General features: G+C 36.2%; 1 protein-coding gene across 1 annotated transcript in view; it reads left to right on the forward strand.

The window, feature by feature from the left end:
• The window catches only part of LOC119476910 (exostosin-1), a 251,589-nt gene that overhangs the window by 122,762 nt on the left and 110,255 nt on the right, over window positions 1-18,572 (forward strand). The window lies entirely within an intron of this gene.

An 18,572-nucleotide genomic window follows, 5' to 3' on the forward strand; every position in this document is an offset into this window, starting at 1 on the left:
TACCTGCAAATGCCTGTATTGTGATATTGATCAAATAACATTTAGAAAACAAATACTTTTTTTTTTTCTTTTTTTTTTCATGACAAAAACCCCCTTTAGTCACCAGAATTGATGCATTTGCATAATCGCTGTATATGCTTATAATCACACTAAAGTACGTAGGCCCACAGTATTCATACTATCGTATGTGTAAAATATCAGAAATGAAAGCGAAAATAATCACACTTCTTTTCTAACTATAAAAGTTGTGTCCTGTGTGTGCACTATATGCATATACTATAATTTACTCTCACAGCGAGCGACGCGGCGCTCCGTCATCCCTCTGTAATTGTCTCAGTCTTCAGTCCAAAAGTCAAAATGGATATAAACTTTGCAAAAATTCACAACATGAGTTAATCGAACAAAATATTCTGCTTCAATCCATTTTTGTTGGTATTTAGCCTTTCAAAAACAGGTACAGGTACAAAATATTGCCAGCGAATATTATATGTCTAGGGCTTTTATTGTGAAAGGTAAGAATGGTTTGTTTGCCGTCTTGGTTTGGACTATAGAGCCTCTGTCTTATTGTTTCAAAGATAGACGCAACTCAAACCGTTCCGCACAACGTGATTGGTTGATGCCTTTATTAAAAAGAAATTAACCTCTTCCCGAAAAATAGTACGTCACTTTTTTGTGACGTGCGACTTAATCAAAATGCCTCCCAGTGTGTAAAGGCCTTAAATGTGGCGGCACACATACGGATCAAATGCATGTACAATACGTTCCTCTAATTTCTACAATTAAGTGATTTGACTTTTACTAGGCTTCAGCATTAACGACTAGGTTCAGAAGTCTTAAAACAATAGTCATATTGTACATATATAAAAATATACATTGAAACATTTGCTTTGCATACTGTAGCTAATTGTTCCTCCTGTACACACTGGAGGACCTATTATGCTTATTTTCAGGTGCATACTTTTATTTAAGGTTTCTACTAGAACATGTTTACATGCTTTAATGTTAAAGAAATGCTTTATTTTCTCATACCGGCCGTGCTGCAGCACTTCTTTTCATCCCTTGTCTGAAACTGCACACATACAAAGTTTATCTGATATTAATATGACGCTTCAGCAATTTGAGTTAGACAAATGACGTGGGTATCATCTTGCAAAGTTCAGGTCTTTTTTTCATGCAGTTCCACAGAATTTGAGCAATTTACTGTCGCTCACATTCAGTGATAGTGGCTGGCTACTAGCTACATTACGACAATACATTTGAAAAATAAATTGACATGAGTTTTTGGTCGCAAAAGGAATGACTTATTCCATTTTTGTTGGACTTGTAACTGTTAACATCTAAAGTTAGCTGTGAGTACACATGATATCACTTAAAGTGGCAGTAGGCAACAATATTTTGGCATAATTTGGCAAAAATTCCATAATAACCTTTCAGCATATTGTAATTCAAGTGATCTGAGAGAAAACTACACCTCTGCACCTCCTCATGGCTCTGTTTACAGGCTTTAGAAAATCTTGCCCGTGACGGCAGACTTTGACCAATCACAGGGCATTTCAGAGAGAGCGTTCCTATTGGCTGTTCCACAAAAGGAGATGCGCGTTCACGTCTGGTCTCTGCAGATAGTGAAAGCCTCGGTCAATGGCGGAACAACCTACTGGAAAGCTTGCTATTCCAGCATTGGCAGCAACTGCCTACACCTCAAAACAACCCAAAAAAAGAAAGACAGACTTTCAAAAAGACAGTCCAAACTGTTGATGTCGTTAGAAGGTAATGTGTAGCTCGCTGCGGTAGCCTCCTCAGATGTAGCGAGCACGTATGAAGCGCGTGCATATGCCCGTTCTCGTGTGGGGGGAGGGGCTTCGGACAGAGAGGGGAGAGCGGAGAGAGGAGAGAGAGGAGAGAGCAGCTCGAGGGGATGCAGGATTTTGCGTTTTCCGGATTTCTACGCACTGCAGCTTTAAGTTGCCTCATTAGACCTCTTCTCCAGACACTTCCCTCACCCTCCTGCTGCTTGTGTCTTTCCTTTCATCATTCTCTTTATGCTGTGTTACGGTCAAAGTCGGAGGCCGGAATTTCCCAGTTGAAATTTCCAAGCGTTCCAGGTGCACGACGCCAAAATGTAAACGAAAAACATGGCTGACCGTGACAATCTGATGTTTCTTTGGCAAGTGTACACACAATAGTATTGTCAGCAGTACAGCCTCCTCATAAATGAAACAGATGAGGAAAAAAGACGCATGAGGTAACAGATGACATTATACATTACATTTTACGGACATCAATTTACATGCAGAACAGGTTTTACTATATGATGATATGTCTTACTTTAATTAAATACTGGTAAATATACTTAATGTTGCCTTTTAGTTGATGGTTTACCATTTTCAATGTGCACTTCCGTTGTTGTGTGGCATCAGACAGCTGCTTCTTTTTAAGTAAAAATAACACATCTTGGATGGTTCCAGCTCTTCAAATGTGGGAATTAGTCATTTTTCCTTCTCTTACATTATAGTACATTGAATATCTTTGGCTTTCGACAGTAAATTCGACATTTTTCACAGTGTTACTGATGGTTTTAGAGCAATTGATGAATCTTATAATTGAGAACCTTATTGGCTGATTCACCGATTATGAAAATAATCACTAGTTTTAATCTTTAATCTGCACCCATCCATCTTACTACTTGTGCCCAGTCACTGCTGAGTGGATATTGTTAACTTATATATCATTCATCCTCATACAGTGATTGTACTGAGTGAATGAATCATCAACAATGAATCATTGTGAATGGGAATTATTTCTTTTGCATTAAATATTTTGGTTCATTTTTTTATTAAAAAATTGTTATAGTTTTTGCATACAAATTTTTTATGACCGAAGCATCAACTATACTTTCTTCCTCATTCCCAATGACTCATGCTGCCTTATCAGCGACACAAGTGCAATAAGAATCAAACTAAAAAACATTAGAAGTGTAATTATTTTATAAACTGATCTACCAAAGTTGTAAATAAAATAAACACGTACCTAGGACTAAATAAAAAACAATGTTCTTCACTTTCATTGGCAATCTTGATATAAAATTACAGGAATGTATTCACTTTATTGAAAACACAAAGCAGAGATTAGACTTTTGTATTGCAGCTTTATTAAGCAGGTTTGCAATATTAAGCAATTTTATATTTTTCATAACTAATTGAAGCCGTGCCAAAAAATCACTACAGTACATCTCAAGTGCTTCATTCAAAGTCAAGACTACCAGTTTGTTAACTTATCCGTTGGTTTATTGCTTTGCAAAGCAGAAAGCTATAGCTCAAACATGTCTTCAGAATGAACAGATTTAGCGTCGCCGATATGACTTAACCCCAATTATATTGCATTTGGCCTCCTTGTTGGTTCTGCCATCTGTTTCTGTACATAGCAAGAGAAAGGAATTAAAGATTTTAACAACTGAATAACTTTTACAATCATTTTTCAAGCAGAAATGACAAAAAACACTGATTCCAGCTTCTGAAATGAGTCTGCTTTATTCTCTATTACTCTCTCTCTATAAAATATACACTTTTCCTACATTTATTGCAATGTTTTAGGTTTAAGGCTGTTATTTTTTATTTGTCACTTTGATTCCAACAGTAATAGCAGTCAGAAGTGCTTACCCTTGAGCCGTCAGGTGTCTAGGTGCTGAACAGACAAAAAGATGAAAATGCACATCTTGTTATCATAGTCAGTCAATTTCTTAATATTTAAATATGTTTGGAATTATTACATTAATGTTGCAATCTTTACTTAGGGTCAGGTTCAGTGCTTTACAGCAAATACAGCTGAGATGTCAGGACTAAATAAGATATTTAACCTTTGTGAACCTCTTTGTAGTTAATACAGTCAGTGGTGATACTCGTGCATGATCTATACCAAATTGTTGGTGATGAACTTAAGTAGCTGGCTGTTGGTGTAAATCAAAGGTCTGAAGTCAACACAGAATGTATGTACACTTGTGATTTACCTCTCCATCCCGACCTGGCACCATTGTATGCGGCCTTGGCCCCTTTCCACAAAGATTCCACAAAGACACAGACAAAAAGATGAAAATGCACATCTTGTTATCATAGTCAGTCAATTTATTAATATTTAAATATGTTTGAAATTATTACATTAATGTTACACTCTTTACTTAGGGTCAGGTTTAGTGCTTTACAGCAAATACAGCTGAGATGTCAGGACTAAATAAGATATTTAACCTTTGTGATGTCAGAACTAAATAAGATATTTAACCTTCGTGAACCTCTTTGTAGTTAGTACAGTCAGTGGTGCTACTCGTGCATGATCTATACCAAATTGTTGGTGATGGACTTAAGTAGCTGGCTATTGGTGTAAATCAAAGGTCTGAAGTCAACACAGAATGTATGTACACTTGTGATTTACCTCTCCATGCCGAGCTGGCCCCTTTCCACAAAGATTCCACAAAGACAACAGACAAAAAGATGAAAATGCACAACTTGTTATCATATTCAGTCAATTTATTAATATTTAAATATGTTTGAAATTATTACATTAATGTTGCAATCTTTACTTAGGGTCAGGTTTAGTGCTTTACAGCAAATAGAGCTGAGATGTCAGGACTAAATAAGATATTTAACCTTCGTGAACCTCTTTGTAGTTAGTACAGTCAGTGGTGATACTCGTGCATGATCTATACCAAATTGTTGGTGATGGACTTAAGTAGCTGGCTATTGGTGTAAATCAAAAGTCTGCAGTCAACACAGAATGTATGCACACTTGTGATTTACCTCTCCATCCTGACCTGGCACCATTATATGCGTTCCTGGCCCCTTTCCACAAAGATTTAAACTTTCTAAAGAAACAGTCCCCGGGATCGGCCATGAGGACGACCAGCGCCAACACAAGAAACATCATAGCAAACCTCATCCTGAAAAACAAAAACACATCCAGAGTCAACTTGATAACATTATAACACGTGAATATTTTGTTCAAAAGTTTTCTTCTGGATAATAAAAAAGAAGTTCTTATCTTCTATTATTTTATGTTAGCTGTCACATGTCTAAAGTATGAATCCACTCCACATGTCCTAATGACTGCATTAAGTCAAGTAAAATGAAGATGAAATATTACATTTTTACCTTTCCACAGACTGATTGTCAGAGTTCAAAAGATTGTTGTCAAAAACAGCAAAGTTGGCAGTTGTGGGAACTACAGCTGATGTTCACTTTTGTACTGTCATTCTGAGTGGGTGGGACAGATGTCAGTTTGTCAGTATTAGTGTGGCACTTAGCAGTACTGTATTATTTATTGTGCTTTTTTCTAGGCCTTTCAATGGATTAAAATATTTAATCGCATGATTGTCCATGATTAATCAAATTAATGACACATTTTGTATCTGTTCAAAATGTACTTTAAAGGGAGATTTGTCAAGTATTTAATACTCTTATCAACATGGGAGAGGGCAAATATGCTTGCTTTATGTGAAATATACATTTATATTGAACATCACAAAACAATGACAAATATTGTCCAGAAACCCCTCACAGGTACTGCATTTAGCATAAAAAATATGCTCAAATCATAACAAGGCAAACTCAAGCCAAATTTGCATTTATCACAGTCGCTGTAACATCAAACATCATAGAACTACTTTGAGAGGGCACACACACTGAGGTGGCGCATATCTTTGAAAAAGAACGAGTTCATCTTTGTATGTAAACTATTAATTAAAAATCAACAGTGTTTTGGGGAATCAATACAGTATCACAAAACATAATATCACCCTAGTATTTAATGAAATAATGTTTCTCTTTGTATTTTACAACATCAAGTTTGTGCAGAGATGACAAAGTGTTGACCTAATCTCAACTTCCAATGTTACTTCTACAAATTAAAGTTTTTAAAACTGTGAGAAATGATCGCTGTAGACTCAAAATAGTTGAATCTGTCAGGATACAACATCCTAAAACAGAGCAAAATGTTAAATGAATTTGATCAACAATGTCGCCTAAACGAAGGCTTAAAAATTAATGTATTTTTTCTACTGTTTTGGGATTTGACGATTACAAAAAAAGGGGAACAAAAAGTGCATATGGGGTTGTATATGTCAAGGTTCAATCCATAGCAGAAACTCTGCAATATCTTTGGTATTGTTATTTCTTCAATTTACTATCCTACCATAACATCTATTACGACATTTGCCACCCTAAACCGATATATTTGTATAACCATGTCAGTACATACAGCATATTGCACACCTACGTTAAATTGTTAAATCAAACCGCAACTAATGACAAAGTAAAATCACCATTTAATGAAATAAGCAGTACGGTCAGACATATTGTTTCATTTAATATCTGTCGTACTTAAGTGGCTTAACGTGTCCATAACTGTAAACTTCATGGCTAAATGTCACCAATGGGAGTTGAGCCTCATAACTGTGAAGACGTGTTTTGACTACAGGTGTGATGTTTCCAGAAAATGAAGAAATGTTGCTTTTTTTTTGTCAACAAAATATTGTGAAACCACTATGACTAAGGCATTTGAGAAAACCATTTAAGGGAAATGTCAACATCCTCATAATTGTGTTAAAAATAATTTTACATAACAAGCCAGCTGGAGCTGTGCAGATCTTATCAGATGTCAAGTCACTGTGGTTGTGCAAGAACATTTATCAGCAATCAACACATTGATGTCGATGAACATGTTGACACGCAACATCCAAAAGTCAGCAAAAGACTACCGTGGGAACTTCGCATACGTGCTCAATCGCACCTGCAGTATAGTTCATTTTGATCGAGCCAAAGAAAGGCTACGGCCAATCCAAGAGAAAGAAAATCCAAAAGTTTAATTTGGTGGCAGACATCAGCACATCCTGCTACAAGTCTAGCTAGTCTACAGTTAACTGCGTTCTCACCAGTTCACTTTAAAAAATGAGGCCTGTAGTTTCAGCCGGCCTTTTTGTATTGACATGCATTTAAATTAAATTTTGTTCCTCACCTGCCAAAATGAACTGAAGGTTTCCATGCTCATACTTTGTTGTTGTGAAATCATCAGGTCATCAACAACCAATCAGTTTGCATGTAGAAGAGGAGAAAATGGTTTAACTTAATAACTATTGTTATTTAAAGTAAAGCATTATTTATTTAATTGTCTTCTTTCAGTAGACTCTTTAACAATACTTTTTGCTGGATTGTATAAGTTTTACCAATTTTATGTTTCTGCTTTCACTCCAATTCATTTAACTTTACATCGTACAAAATAGATTTTTTTTTAAAGCCTGAAAACAGAGCCATGAGGAGGTGCAGAAGTCTAAATGCTGAAGAGTTCAGACTCGATTGCGAGTTAAGGGTGGATGAAATATTCAGTTCTTACCTTTCCATGGATGGAGAGCGAGAGTCAAAAGGCAAAGACAGCAAAGTGAGTGATGTGAGATCTAAAGATGATGTGAATCTTTGAGCCAAGTGGGTCAGATGTTATGTTATGTTATGTTATTCGTGTCACAATAGCTACAGCAGATCTAATCTCAACCTAAAACTGTGTCACCGGACTGTAAAATGTTTGAGGCCCAAAACGCAGCAGATGTGTTTGTGCTTGTGCACTAACAACTCAAACTTTCTGGTCTCTACAAAGCGTTGTAAAAATTCCCATTTGTGAAGGCATTTTAGAGAAAATGCATATTGTCATTGGGACTTAGATATTGACATAGAGAGCTACAGTATAATCACACTTATACTATGCAGTACTGTCTCTTGCGCCTCAGTTAATGCATGCATTCTTGAGAAATGTCCTTGTTTGTAGACCATAAGCCTTCTCATGCTGTGTCATCCTGAGTTACACATGAGTTTAGTTCTTTTCAGATTATAGAGCAGTAGATTGTGAAATATACCTCTGCACAGTTTTCAAGATAACGTCATTGTTTACTGTTGAAAAATGTTTAATGTATAGGTTAAAACAATTAAGTATTTCAGTAGTACATTGTATACAAAATGGGGATTGGTGGCAAAGTGTTTTGCACTGTTGACTCTCAGCAAGGACGTCCTGAGTTTGAAACCCACCAGAGCTCAATGTTCACATGGGTTTCCTCTGGGTGCTACAGTTTTCTCACAGGTATTTTCCTGCCGTTGCCCTTGATCAAATGCTTCCAAATGCTCCTGAATAGGGTAGGTCAAATGCAGAGGACAAAGTATAAACTATTCCCTACGTATAACTTAACTAAAAATATCTAAACAGCAGGGACCAAATACTTGTGTTTGCCTTTGGACCCTCATTGTGTTGGTGTAATGTCACAACACCACTTTGGTCTGGCCATATTGGACGTCTTTGTGTCTGCACATGTTTGCTGTAGCTTCATATCCAGTTGCTTATGTCTAAAAATTGTACCGTTTCTTCTTTGTGGTTTTGTTTTGTTGACTCACAAAATGTATTGCCTAGAAACTATGGGTGGGATTTATGATTTTGAAATTGATTTTCTGATGCCAGAATCAATATATTTGCTTCATTTAAATCTATGCGGAGGTAGAAGGAAGTTACCGCTTTTATTGTTGTAGTCTGAGTAACGTGACGTCATATCTGTTCAGTATCCGTCAACCAAAACAAACTGCAGCTGGCCTCTGTGAGCTGAAACGAGAAAGTAGAAAACGGTGGAGGGTCCACGTGTATACGACCTGTACCCTCACATTTTAAATCCAAAGTGGTAAACACTACATATACACTAAAATATGGAAACACTTTGGGTTTCACACATTGGCAGGAAAAGCAGAGCTAGACTTGGCTGCATAAAGCTGCATGCTAACTCTGTCATGGGCAGGAAACATTGTTGTATTGTGGTAACGTACGGTCAAGCCAGCCGTCACTCGCATCACCGATGTCAAATCGGCCGAAAAAGTGTATGATTAAACTTTTTTCCATGGTTTAGTGTTAAAAAAGTTAATAAAAATTGCAATAAATCACAATATTGAATCGCAACCCTTGTAGAATAGCAAAATTGCAATACATATACTATCCTGATAGTATCGAATCGGCTTAAACGTTGTCGCTCTTTGAATAGTGAAGCCATATGCATCATAATGTTTATACCAGCTTTGGTGATTGCGATTGATCGGTTACATGTGAAATCCTTTTTCAAGTCAAGGAAAATATGTATCCCATAGAACCCATTTTCATTCACATATTTTGAGACCATGCCAGTTTTTCGCGCAAGTTTGGACAAATATTTAGTTAGTATGACATGGTTGGTACCAATGGATTCCTTGGGTTTTCTAGTTTAGCTCAAGTTTGGAGCATTATTTAACCTCCTTCCTCCTTCGACAAGTTAGTATAACACACTTAGGTTTTCCAGTTTCATATGATGCCATTATCTTCATTCTAGCTTTTAAAACTGAGCCCACTACAACCTCCGAAAGATGAAGACGAAATTTAACTTCAACAGCCCTAAATTTTATATAACATTTTCTGTATTTTAGCATTCCTAATCACCATGTAGTAAAGTATCAAAATACTACAAAATGTCAACTACCTTATCCAGATATGTGACAAATTAAAGATAAAACCTATCTACTCCAAAATGATGATTTCCTTTTAATAAGACAAGGGGGAAATGTTTTGGTGTATTGCAATGCAGATTTATTTCAAATTACTGACATTTCTTTCAAAACCAATTAGGTCAATGTGAAAATGTTTTCAAGCAATGGTTAGCGAAATCAATTAATCAATACATTGTTATGTTGAACAGCAAGAAGCATTTCTTTTCATGTAAAACATGAAATCTTTCAGATCAGAGACTCAGGCAAAAGCTCTCTCTCGGTCAAACGCACGTTGGTCCAGCTCTTTCTGATCTGCCATGTCGCGTTGTTTCGCTCCGTAAATTCTGGTGGGTGGAGAGACAATTGGGAGAGTTCAGCTCAAGAATATAACAACTAACATAAAAAAAAGCAGTTATATTATATCAAGTTGTTGTTTGTATCAAGCACAAGTCCTTACCCATGATATGCATGGTAGAGGTGGTGGAAAAAACCCTCCCCGGGTTCAGCCATGAGGACGACCATCGACAACACAAGAAAGAGCATGATGAACCTCATCCTGAAAAACAAGAATTAAACACACCACAAATGTTTAGATTGCTCGTGTCGTAGCAAAAAGTAAAATAATAGAGGCACTATTAATATTCGGCATAAATGAAGGAAGAAGAGATACTTACTTCTTTCCGCTGACTGACGGTGAAAGTCAAAAAGCTGTTTTCAAAGAGGACTAATGGAGCAGTGTGAGATCTACAGGTGGTGTAAGTCTCTGTGGGTTGGTAGATACCCGTCTCTTTTTATAGAGAGGGATAGCTTCCTTTTCTCATTCTTTGTGCAGTGTTTTGCAATACAGGAAGGGAAAACCGACACTATGCTCACTCCTCTAATCACTTCTTTGCATTCATTTTTTTTAATTTAGTTTAACACAGTGTCAAAAAGACTAAATTATCCTAAATAGAAATTAGAAAATAAAAATGGCTTATGTTTTCTCATTATATGTTCACATCTTTAAAGAATTTGGAGAATATTGTATTTTGTCTTTAAGTCATAAATAATATTTTTGGATTTCGAAATTAAACTAGTTTGTGAATGTGCTCTTCAGCTAATTTTGTCTTCTCTGTGATGGCTAGGCTGCTATAAATCACCACATGTATCACATATATTTATCATCTCCAGCCTTATACATGTTCTCTTTACTCTAAATTATAAAAAATATTGAAAAATAATTAATTTTAATTTCTATTTTCTTCTTTTTTTGCCAGAGCATTTGGTTTAGGGATCGACAGATTATCGGTAAGACTGAAGATATTGTTGTTTAAGTTCCAATAAACATCCCAATCCTTTATGCTGATGTTGCTGAAACACCACGATCTTATGATCAATTTATATGCTGACGAGCAGTTTACCAGTTGCACAGTGGAACTGAAACGTATTTTAGCTGCTAATTTGCGAACGTAACATTACTCGCCCGTATGAGTCGGTATTTTTACATGAACGTGTTTACATGAACAACGTGAGCTAATGTGGAGCGTCGTAGAGCTTGAATGCGATAGCGAACGTCAATACGTTCATTTGTTGATCCATAATTTAGCCGGCTGTCTAGAAAAACAATTTATCGGCTGGTCCTCTCAGTCTCAACCAGAACTAACGTTACTAACTAACGTTACTGAGTCTGTCCTGAAGCAGCTCTGACTTTTGACAGTTGTGTTATAATATAAGTCATATGTAATGTGAGATATGATGGCAAGTTAAGGGCTTTATAAATAAATAGAAAGCAGTACTGGTCACATCTTGCTGTTAGAGAGGCCCAGTTTAATGTAATGGAACTGCATATAAGTGCTATGTTAACCCATACGGACACTGCATAGAGTTGAATAGTCACTTCTATTGCTATTTTACATATTCAGTTCTAGTAATCATTGGTCATGAAGTATTGTAGTTTATGTGAGGAACAGAAGCCGTCTCACTGGAGAACAGGCTGAGCAACTCTGCTTTCTGCACCACAGTCTGCTGCTGCTGCTGAATTGGGACTCAAACTTCAGCACAAATTTAAGTTTTGCTGGTTTTATTTATTTTTAGACTTTTTAAAACTTCAGAGAGATATAATTTATTTATTTATTAAAATGTTCAGTTAACTTTATAAGAAGCTGGGAGCTCCCTGCACTTTTTGTTTTAAGATAATGTTGAAAAGTTCTCTTTTAATTAAACATATGCTTTAATGCATTTCAATTAAGTTTTGTGTTATTCACATTTTTAACACCAAGATTTTAATTTTTACTGCAAATGTATATCGGTTCAAAATATCGGTTGTCGGTCTCCTTGATTACTAATAATCGGTATTGGTATCGGTCCTGAAAAAAACGGTTGATCCCTAATTTGGTTTATTGATTGCTGTCGGGATGTAAAGAGAATTTCAACAAATATAACAAAAAAGTGCTTCTGCCTACCCTTTGCTTTAAGTATTATTATAGGAAGAGCAAACATAGACTCATATAATTTGGGAGTGATAGACAATGGATCTAATCTCTACCTCAAAACCAAAGTCGGTTCACTCAGGGCTTCACTCCATCATTTCCTTACAGCTTATACAATTTTTAAAAAAGTAAAACCATTTTCATCATAATTCAATTTTTAAATAAGAAAAATATTTGATGTTTTTCAATGCAAATTTATGCAGACATTCTACCGAATTAATTCAAAAGCATTTGTATTTTCAAGAAATGGTTGGCGCAGTTGATATATACTGAAACAAGCATTTCTTTTCATATAAAACATAGCTTCAGGGTGTCCCACTCTGCCCAGCGTCACCAGGCTGCCCAGCGTCACCAGGCTGCCCCGTGTAGTAATCAATTGAACGTTTGTCGAGCTGCTCCTGCTGCACTTCCTGCTCTTGTTGATCTTCCATGTTGTGTTTTCCTTCGAGACACCTGGTGGACGGAGAGAAGATTCAGCAGCAGAACACAATATTGTGAGAAGCTGAAGTAGTAATAGTAGTGTTTGTTTCAGTATTATGATATATGAGAAAAACAGAAATGAAGTAATATCACATTCACTCTCACAATTACTTAAATGTTGCTTTAACATTCATATTTATATGGACTGTCAAAGTTAACGCCATAGTGACACGTTAATGTAAATTTGTTTTAACGCCACTAATTTCTTTTACGCATTAACACAACTTGAGATTTTGAGGTTGAAAATGATTTATTCAAATAATAATAATTTATTTTATTATTTAACATAACAAGCCAGCTGGAGCTGTGCAGATCTTATCAGATGTCAAGTCACTGTGATTGTGCAAGAACATTTATCAGCAATCAACACATTGATGTCGATGAACATGTTGACAGTTGACGCCCAAAAGTCAGCAAGAGACACCCGTGGGAACTTCGCATAAGTGCTCAATCGCACCTGCAGTATAGTTCATTTTGATCTAGCCAAAGAAAGGCTACGGCAAATCCAAGAGAGAGAAAATCCAAAAGTTTAATTTGGTGGCAGACATCAGCACATCCTGCTACAAGTCTAGCTAGTCTACAGTTAACTGCGTTCTCACCAGTTCACTTTAAAAAATGAGGCCTGTAGTTTCAGCCGGCCTTTTTGTATTGACATGCATTTAAATTAAATTTTGTTCCTCACCTGCCAAAATGAACTGAAGGTTTCCATGCTCATACTTTGTTGTTGTGAAGTCATCAGGTCATCAACAGCCAATCAGTGTGCATGTAGAAGAGGAGAAAATGGTTTAACTTAATAACTATTGTTATTTAAAGTAAAGCATTATTTATTTAATTGTCTTCTTTCAGTAGACTCTTTAACAATACTTTTTGCTGGATTGTATAAGTTTTACCAATTTTATGTTTCTGCTTTCACTCCAATTCATTTAACTTTACATCGTAAAAAAATAGATTTTTTTTAAAGCCTGAAAACAGAGCCATGAGGAGGTGCAGAAGTCTAAATGCTGAGGAGTTCAGTCTCTTGATTGCGAGTTAAGGGTGGACGAAATATTCAGTTCTTACCTTTCCATGGATGGAGAGCGAGAGTCAAAAGGCAAAGACAGCAAAGTGATCGGTGTGAGATCTAAAGATGATGTGAATCTTTAAGCCAAGTGGGTCAGATGTTATGTTGTGTTATTTGTGTCACAATAGCTTCAGTAGATCTAATCTCAACCTGAAACCGTGTCACTGGACTGTAAAATGTTTGAGGCCCAAAACGCAGCAGATGTGTTTGTGCTTGTGCACTAACAACTCACACTTTCTGTTGTCCCTGTAACAGAATTGTTGCAGTGGTTTGCTTGCATGCTGAAAATGTAATTGAGGGTTACACACAAAATAGAATTTGAAGTTTTATATCACTCAGGCTTTTCTCTGGTTGTTGTGTGTGCAAGTTCTGAGTAAGTAAGGAGGATAAAGCATGCTGGATTTATTGTTCCACCCCTTGTGAATTGTCTGGACTCATTGATTTCTACATATATGCAAATGTTAGTTAATTGATGTCACTGTGTTTCGTTTCGAATAAGGGAAAAGGCAAATAATAATTCTACTGGTTTGATACAAAACTAATCTGCTTTTAGTAGAGCTTTGGTCATTATTATATTACAGCTGCTGGAGCTGACAAATGCTACAAATGCTTGTTGTCTGAGGAGCCTATTCTTGAGATGCATGACCTACGACCTACTACGTTGTTTATACTAGTTACTAATGTTGTGAAGAATATAGAAGTACATATCGATACTGAATATTTTGAAATGGTTTCAATACTCACTTTCCACAGTATTGATACACGGATACTAGCTCCGCTTGCTGCTCTCTCTATTTCTCTGCTCTCCCTATTTATCTTTTAACAAAACTCTAAAATGTTATGCCCTCAATGTGGTGACATTATTTCCCTGTGGTATTGAAAAAGTTATCAAATATCAATATTTTTGAAGGCACACATGGCCTCAGCCGCTGCAACAGCATTACACACAATGAAAATAGCCCTGTACTCTTTTAGCTCTATGCACTTTTTGTTTCCAAAGAAAGAGATGGAACAAGCCCAACAGCCAACAACAGCTGTCAGTGTGTCAGTGTGCTGACTTGACTATGACTTGCTCCAAACTGCATGTGATTATCATAAAGTGGGCATGTGTTTAAAGGGGAGACTCGTGGGTACCCATAGAACCCATTTTCATTCACATATCTTGAGACCATGACAGTTTTTCGTGCAAGTTTTGACAAGTATTTAGTTAGTATGACATGGCTGGTACCAATGGATTCCTTGGGTTTTCTAGTTTAGCACAAGTTTGGAGCATTATTTAGCCTCCTTCCTCCTTCGACAGGTTAGTATAACACACTTAGGCTTTCCAGTTTCATATGATGCCAGCATAACTGAGCCCACTACAACCTCCGAAAGATGAAGATGAAATTTAACTTCGACAGCCCTAGATTTTATATAACATTTTCTGTATTTTAGCATTCCTAATCACCATGTAGTAAAGCATCAAAATACTACAAAATGTCAACTACCTTATCCAGATATGTGACAAATTAAAGATAAAACCCATTTACCCCAAAATGATGATTTCCTTTAAATAAGACAAGGGAGAAATGCTTTGGTGTATTGCAATGCAGATTTATTTCAAATTACTGACATTTCTTTCAAAACCAATTAGGTCAATGTGAAAATGTTTTCAAGCAATGGTTAGCACAATCAATGAATCAATACATTGTTATGTTGAACAGCAAGAAGCATTTCTTTTCATGTAAAACATGAAATTCTTTCAGATCAGAGACTCAGTTAAAAGCTCTCTCTCGGTCAAACGCACGTTGGTCCAGCTCTTCCTGATCTGCCATGTCGCGTTGTTTCTGGCCGAAAATTCTGGTGGGTGGAGAGACGATTGGGAGAGTTCAGCTTAAGAATATAACAACTAACGTAAAAAAAGCAGTTATATTATATCAAGTTGTTGTTTGTATCAAGTATCAAGCACAAGTCCTTACCTACTGATCGCCCCGATAATGTGGTGGAAAAAAGCCTCCCCGGGTTCAGCCATGAGGACGACCATTGACAACACAAGAAAGAGCGTGATGAACCTCATCCTGAAAAACAAGAATTAAACACACCACAAATGTTTAGATTGCTTGTGTCGTGGATATAGCAAAAAGTAAAATAATGTAGACACTATTAATATTCGGCATACGTAAGTGAAGGAAGATGAGATACTTACTTCTTTCCGCTGACTGACGGTGAAAGTCAAAAAGCTGTTTTCAAAAAGGACTAATGGAGCAGTGTGAGATCTACAGGTGGTGTAAGTCTCTCTGGGTTGGCAGATACCCATCTCTTTTTATAGAGAGGGATAGCTTCCTTTTTTCATTCTTTGTGCAGTGTTTTGCAATACAGGAAGGGAAAACAGACACCATGCTCACTCCTTGCATCACTTCTTTGCATTCAGTTTTTTTTTACTTTAGTTCAACCCAGTGTGTCAAAAAAACTAAATCATCCTAAATATGGAGAAAATGGCTTATGTTTTCTCATTATATGTTCACGTCTTTAAAGAATTTGGAGAATATTGTATTTTGTCTTTAAGTCATAAATACTATTTTTGGATTTTCAACAAGTTTGTGAAGGTACTCTTCAGCTAATTTTGTCTTCTCTTTGATGGCTAGGCTGCTATAAATCACCACATTTATCACATATATTTATTATCTCCAGCTTTATACATGTTCTCTTTACTCTAAATTATAAAAAATATTGAATTAAATATATTTAAAAATAATTAATTTTAATTTCTATTTTCTTCTTTTTTTTTGCCAGAGCATTTGGTTTATTGATTGCTGTTGTGATGTAAAGAGAATTTCAACAAATATAACAAAAAAGTGCTTCTGCCTACCCTTCCTTTAAGTATTATTACAGGAAGAGCAAACATAGACTCTCATATAATTTGGGAATTATAGATAATGTATCTAATCTCTACCTAAAAGCCAAAGTCGGTTCACTCAGGGCTTCACTCCATCACTTCCTTACAGCTGATAACATTTTTAAAGAAGTAAAACCATTTTCATCATAATTCAATTTTTAAATAAGAAAAATATATGATGTTTTTCAATGCAGATTTATTCAGACATTCTACCGAATGAATTTAAAAGCGTATGTATATACAAGAAATGGTTGCAGCAGTTGATATATTCTGAAATAAGCATATCTTTTCATATAAAACATAGCTTCAGGGTGTCCCACTCTGCCCAGCGTCACCAGGCTGCCCAGCGTCACCAGGCTGCCCCGTGTAGTAATCAGCTGAATGTTTGTGGAGCTGCTCCTGCTGCACTTCCTGCTCTTGCTGATCCTCCATGTTGCGATCTCCGTTGACAATCCTGGTGGACGGAGAGAAGATTCAGCAGCAGAATTTAACTATGGACAATCATGCAATTAATCGTGATTAAATAATTTACTCGATTGACAGCCCTAATATTTATTGTAAAAATAGTAGTATAGTAGATGCAAAAATAATGATAACAGTGGTAGAAGCATAGGTCCTTACCCATGGATAATGACCCTGGCATTTACTCTAAATCAGAGGTTTTCAAACTGTGGAAGAGATGAGGTAAAGATACAGCCTGAGTTGAAAGGAACAGGTGCACGCCGGTGTTCTAAAAACAATGGGAAGTTAGTTATTGTAGTTTGACCCGCTGCTGCTCATCATCTTCTGCCACTTTTTTGCTTACAATATTGTAAAATATTGTAAATATTGAAATGTTGCTCTTAATAGAAAATTCACAGAGAGCATCTGCCTTTCTGAGTTTTATTGCAATAAATATAGGGATGCACTGATACCGGATTGGATATCGCACTGATACTGACTCAAATAGCTGGATCGGATATGACAATGGGGCCGATCTATTAAATTCAATTCTATGTTGATATACATTATATACTGGGATTTTAATTACTGTATACGTTTTGACAAATTTGTTTCAGCATTAAAAAGTTAGTTATTTTAATAATAAATAACAATTCAGTAAATTTATGAATTTATTTTATGTATTAAATAAACATTTTGTTTCGCAAAGTTGAGAAAGCGATGTTTAAGTCAAGCCTAATGTTGCCTTAGACATAAAAAGAAATGATTGCATTCACTTCCACACAGTGAGGCATTACAGCTTATTAATTAAACTCTGATATCGGATCGATTCTCGTGGGTACCCATAGAACCCATTTCCATTCACTGATCTTGAGACCATGCCAGTTTTTTGCACAAGTTTGGACAAATATTTAGTTAGTATGACATGGTTGGTACCAATGGATTCCTTGGGTTTTCTAGTTTAGCACAAGTTTGGAGCATTATTTAGCCTCCTTCCTCCTTCGACAGGTTAGTATAACACACTTAGGCTTTCCAGTTTCATATGATGCCAGCATAACTGAGCCCACTACAACCTCCGAAAGATGAAGATGAAATTTAACTTCGACAGCCCTAGATTTTATGTAACATTTTCTGTATTTTAGTATTCCTAATCACCATGTAGTAAAGCATCAAAATACTACAAAATGTCAACTACCTTATCCAGATATGTGACAAATTAAAGATAAAACCCATCTACCCCAAAATGATGATTTCCTTTAAATAAGACAAGGGAGAAATGCTTTGGTGTATTGCAATGCAGATTTATTCCAAATTACTGACATTTCTTTCAAAACCAATTAGGTCAATGTGAAAATGTTTTCAAGCAATGGTTAGCACAATCAATGAATCAATACATTGTTATGTTGAACAGCAAGAAGCATTTCTTTTCATGTAAAACATGAAATTCTTTCAGATCAGAGACTCAGTTAAAAGCTCTCTCTCGGTCAAACGCACGTTGGTCCAACTCTTTCTGATCTGCCATGTCGCGTTGTTTCTGGCCGAAAATTCTGGTGGGTGGAGAGACGATTGGGAGAGTTCAGCTCAAGAATATAACAACTAACGTAAAAAAAACAGTTATATTATATCAAGTTGTTGTTTGTATCAAGTATCAAGCACAAGTCCTTACCTTTTGATCGCCCCGAAAATGTGGTGGAAAAAAGCCTCCCCGGGTTCAGCCATGAGGA

Source organism: Sebastes umbrosus, chromosome 18, assembly GCF_015220745.1.
Source record: "Sebastes umbrosus isolate fSebUmb1 chromosome 18, fSebUmb1.pri, whole genome shotgun sequence".
Taxonomy (NCBI): Eukaryota; Metazoa; Chordata; class Actinopteri; order Perciformes; family Sebastidae; genus Sebastes; species Sebastes umbrosus.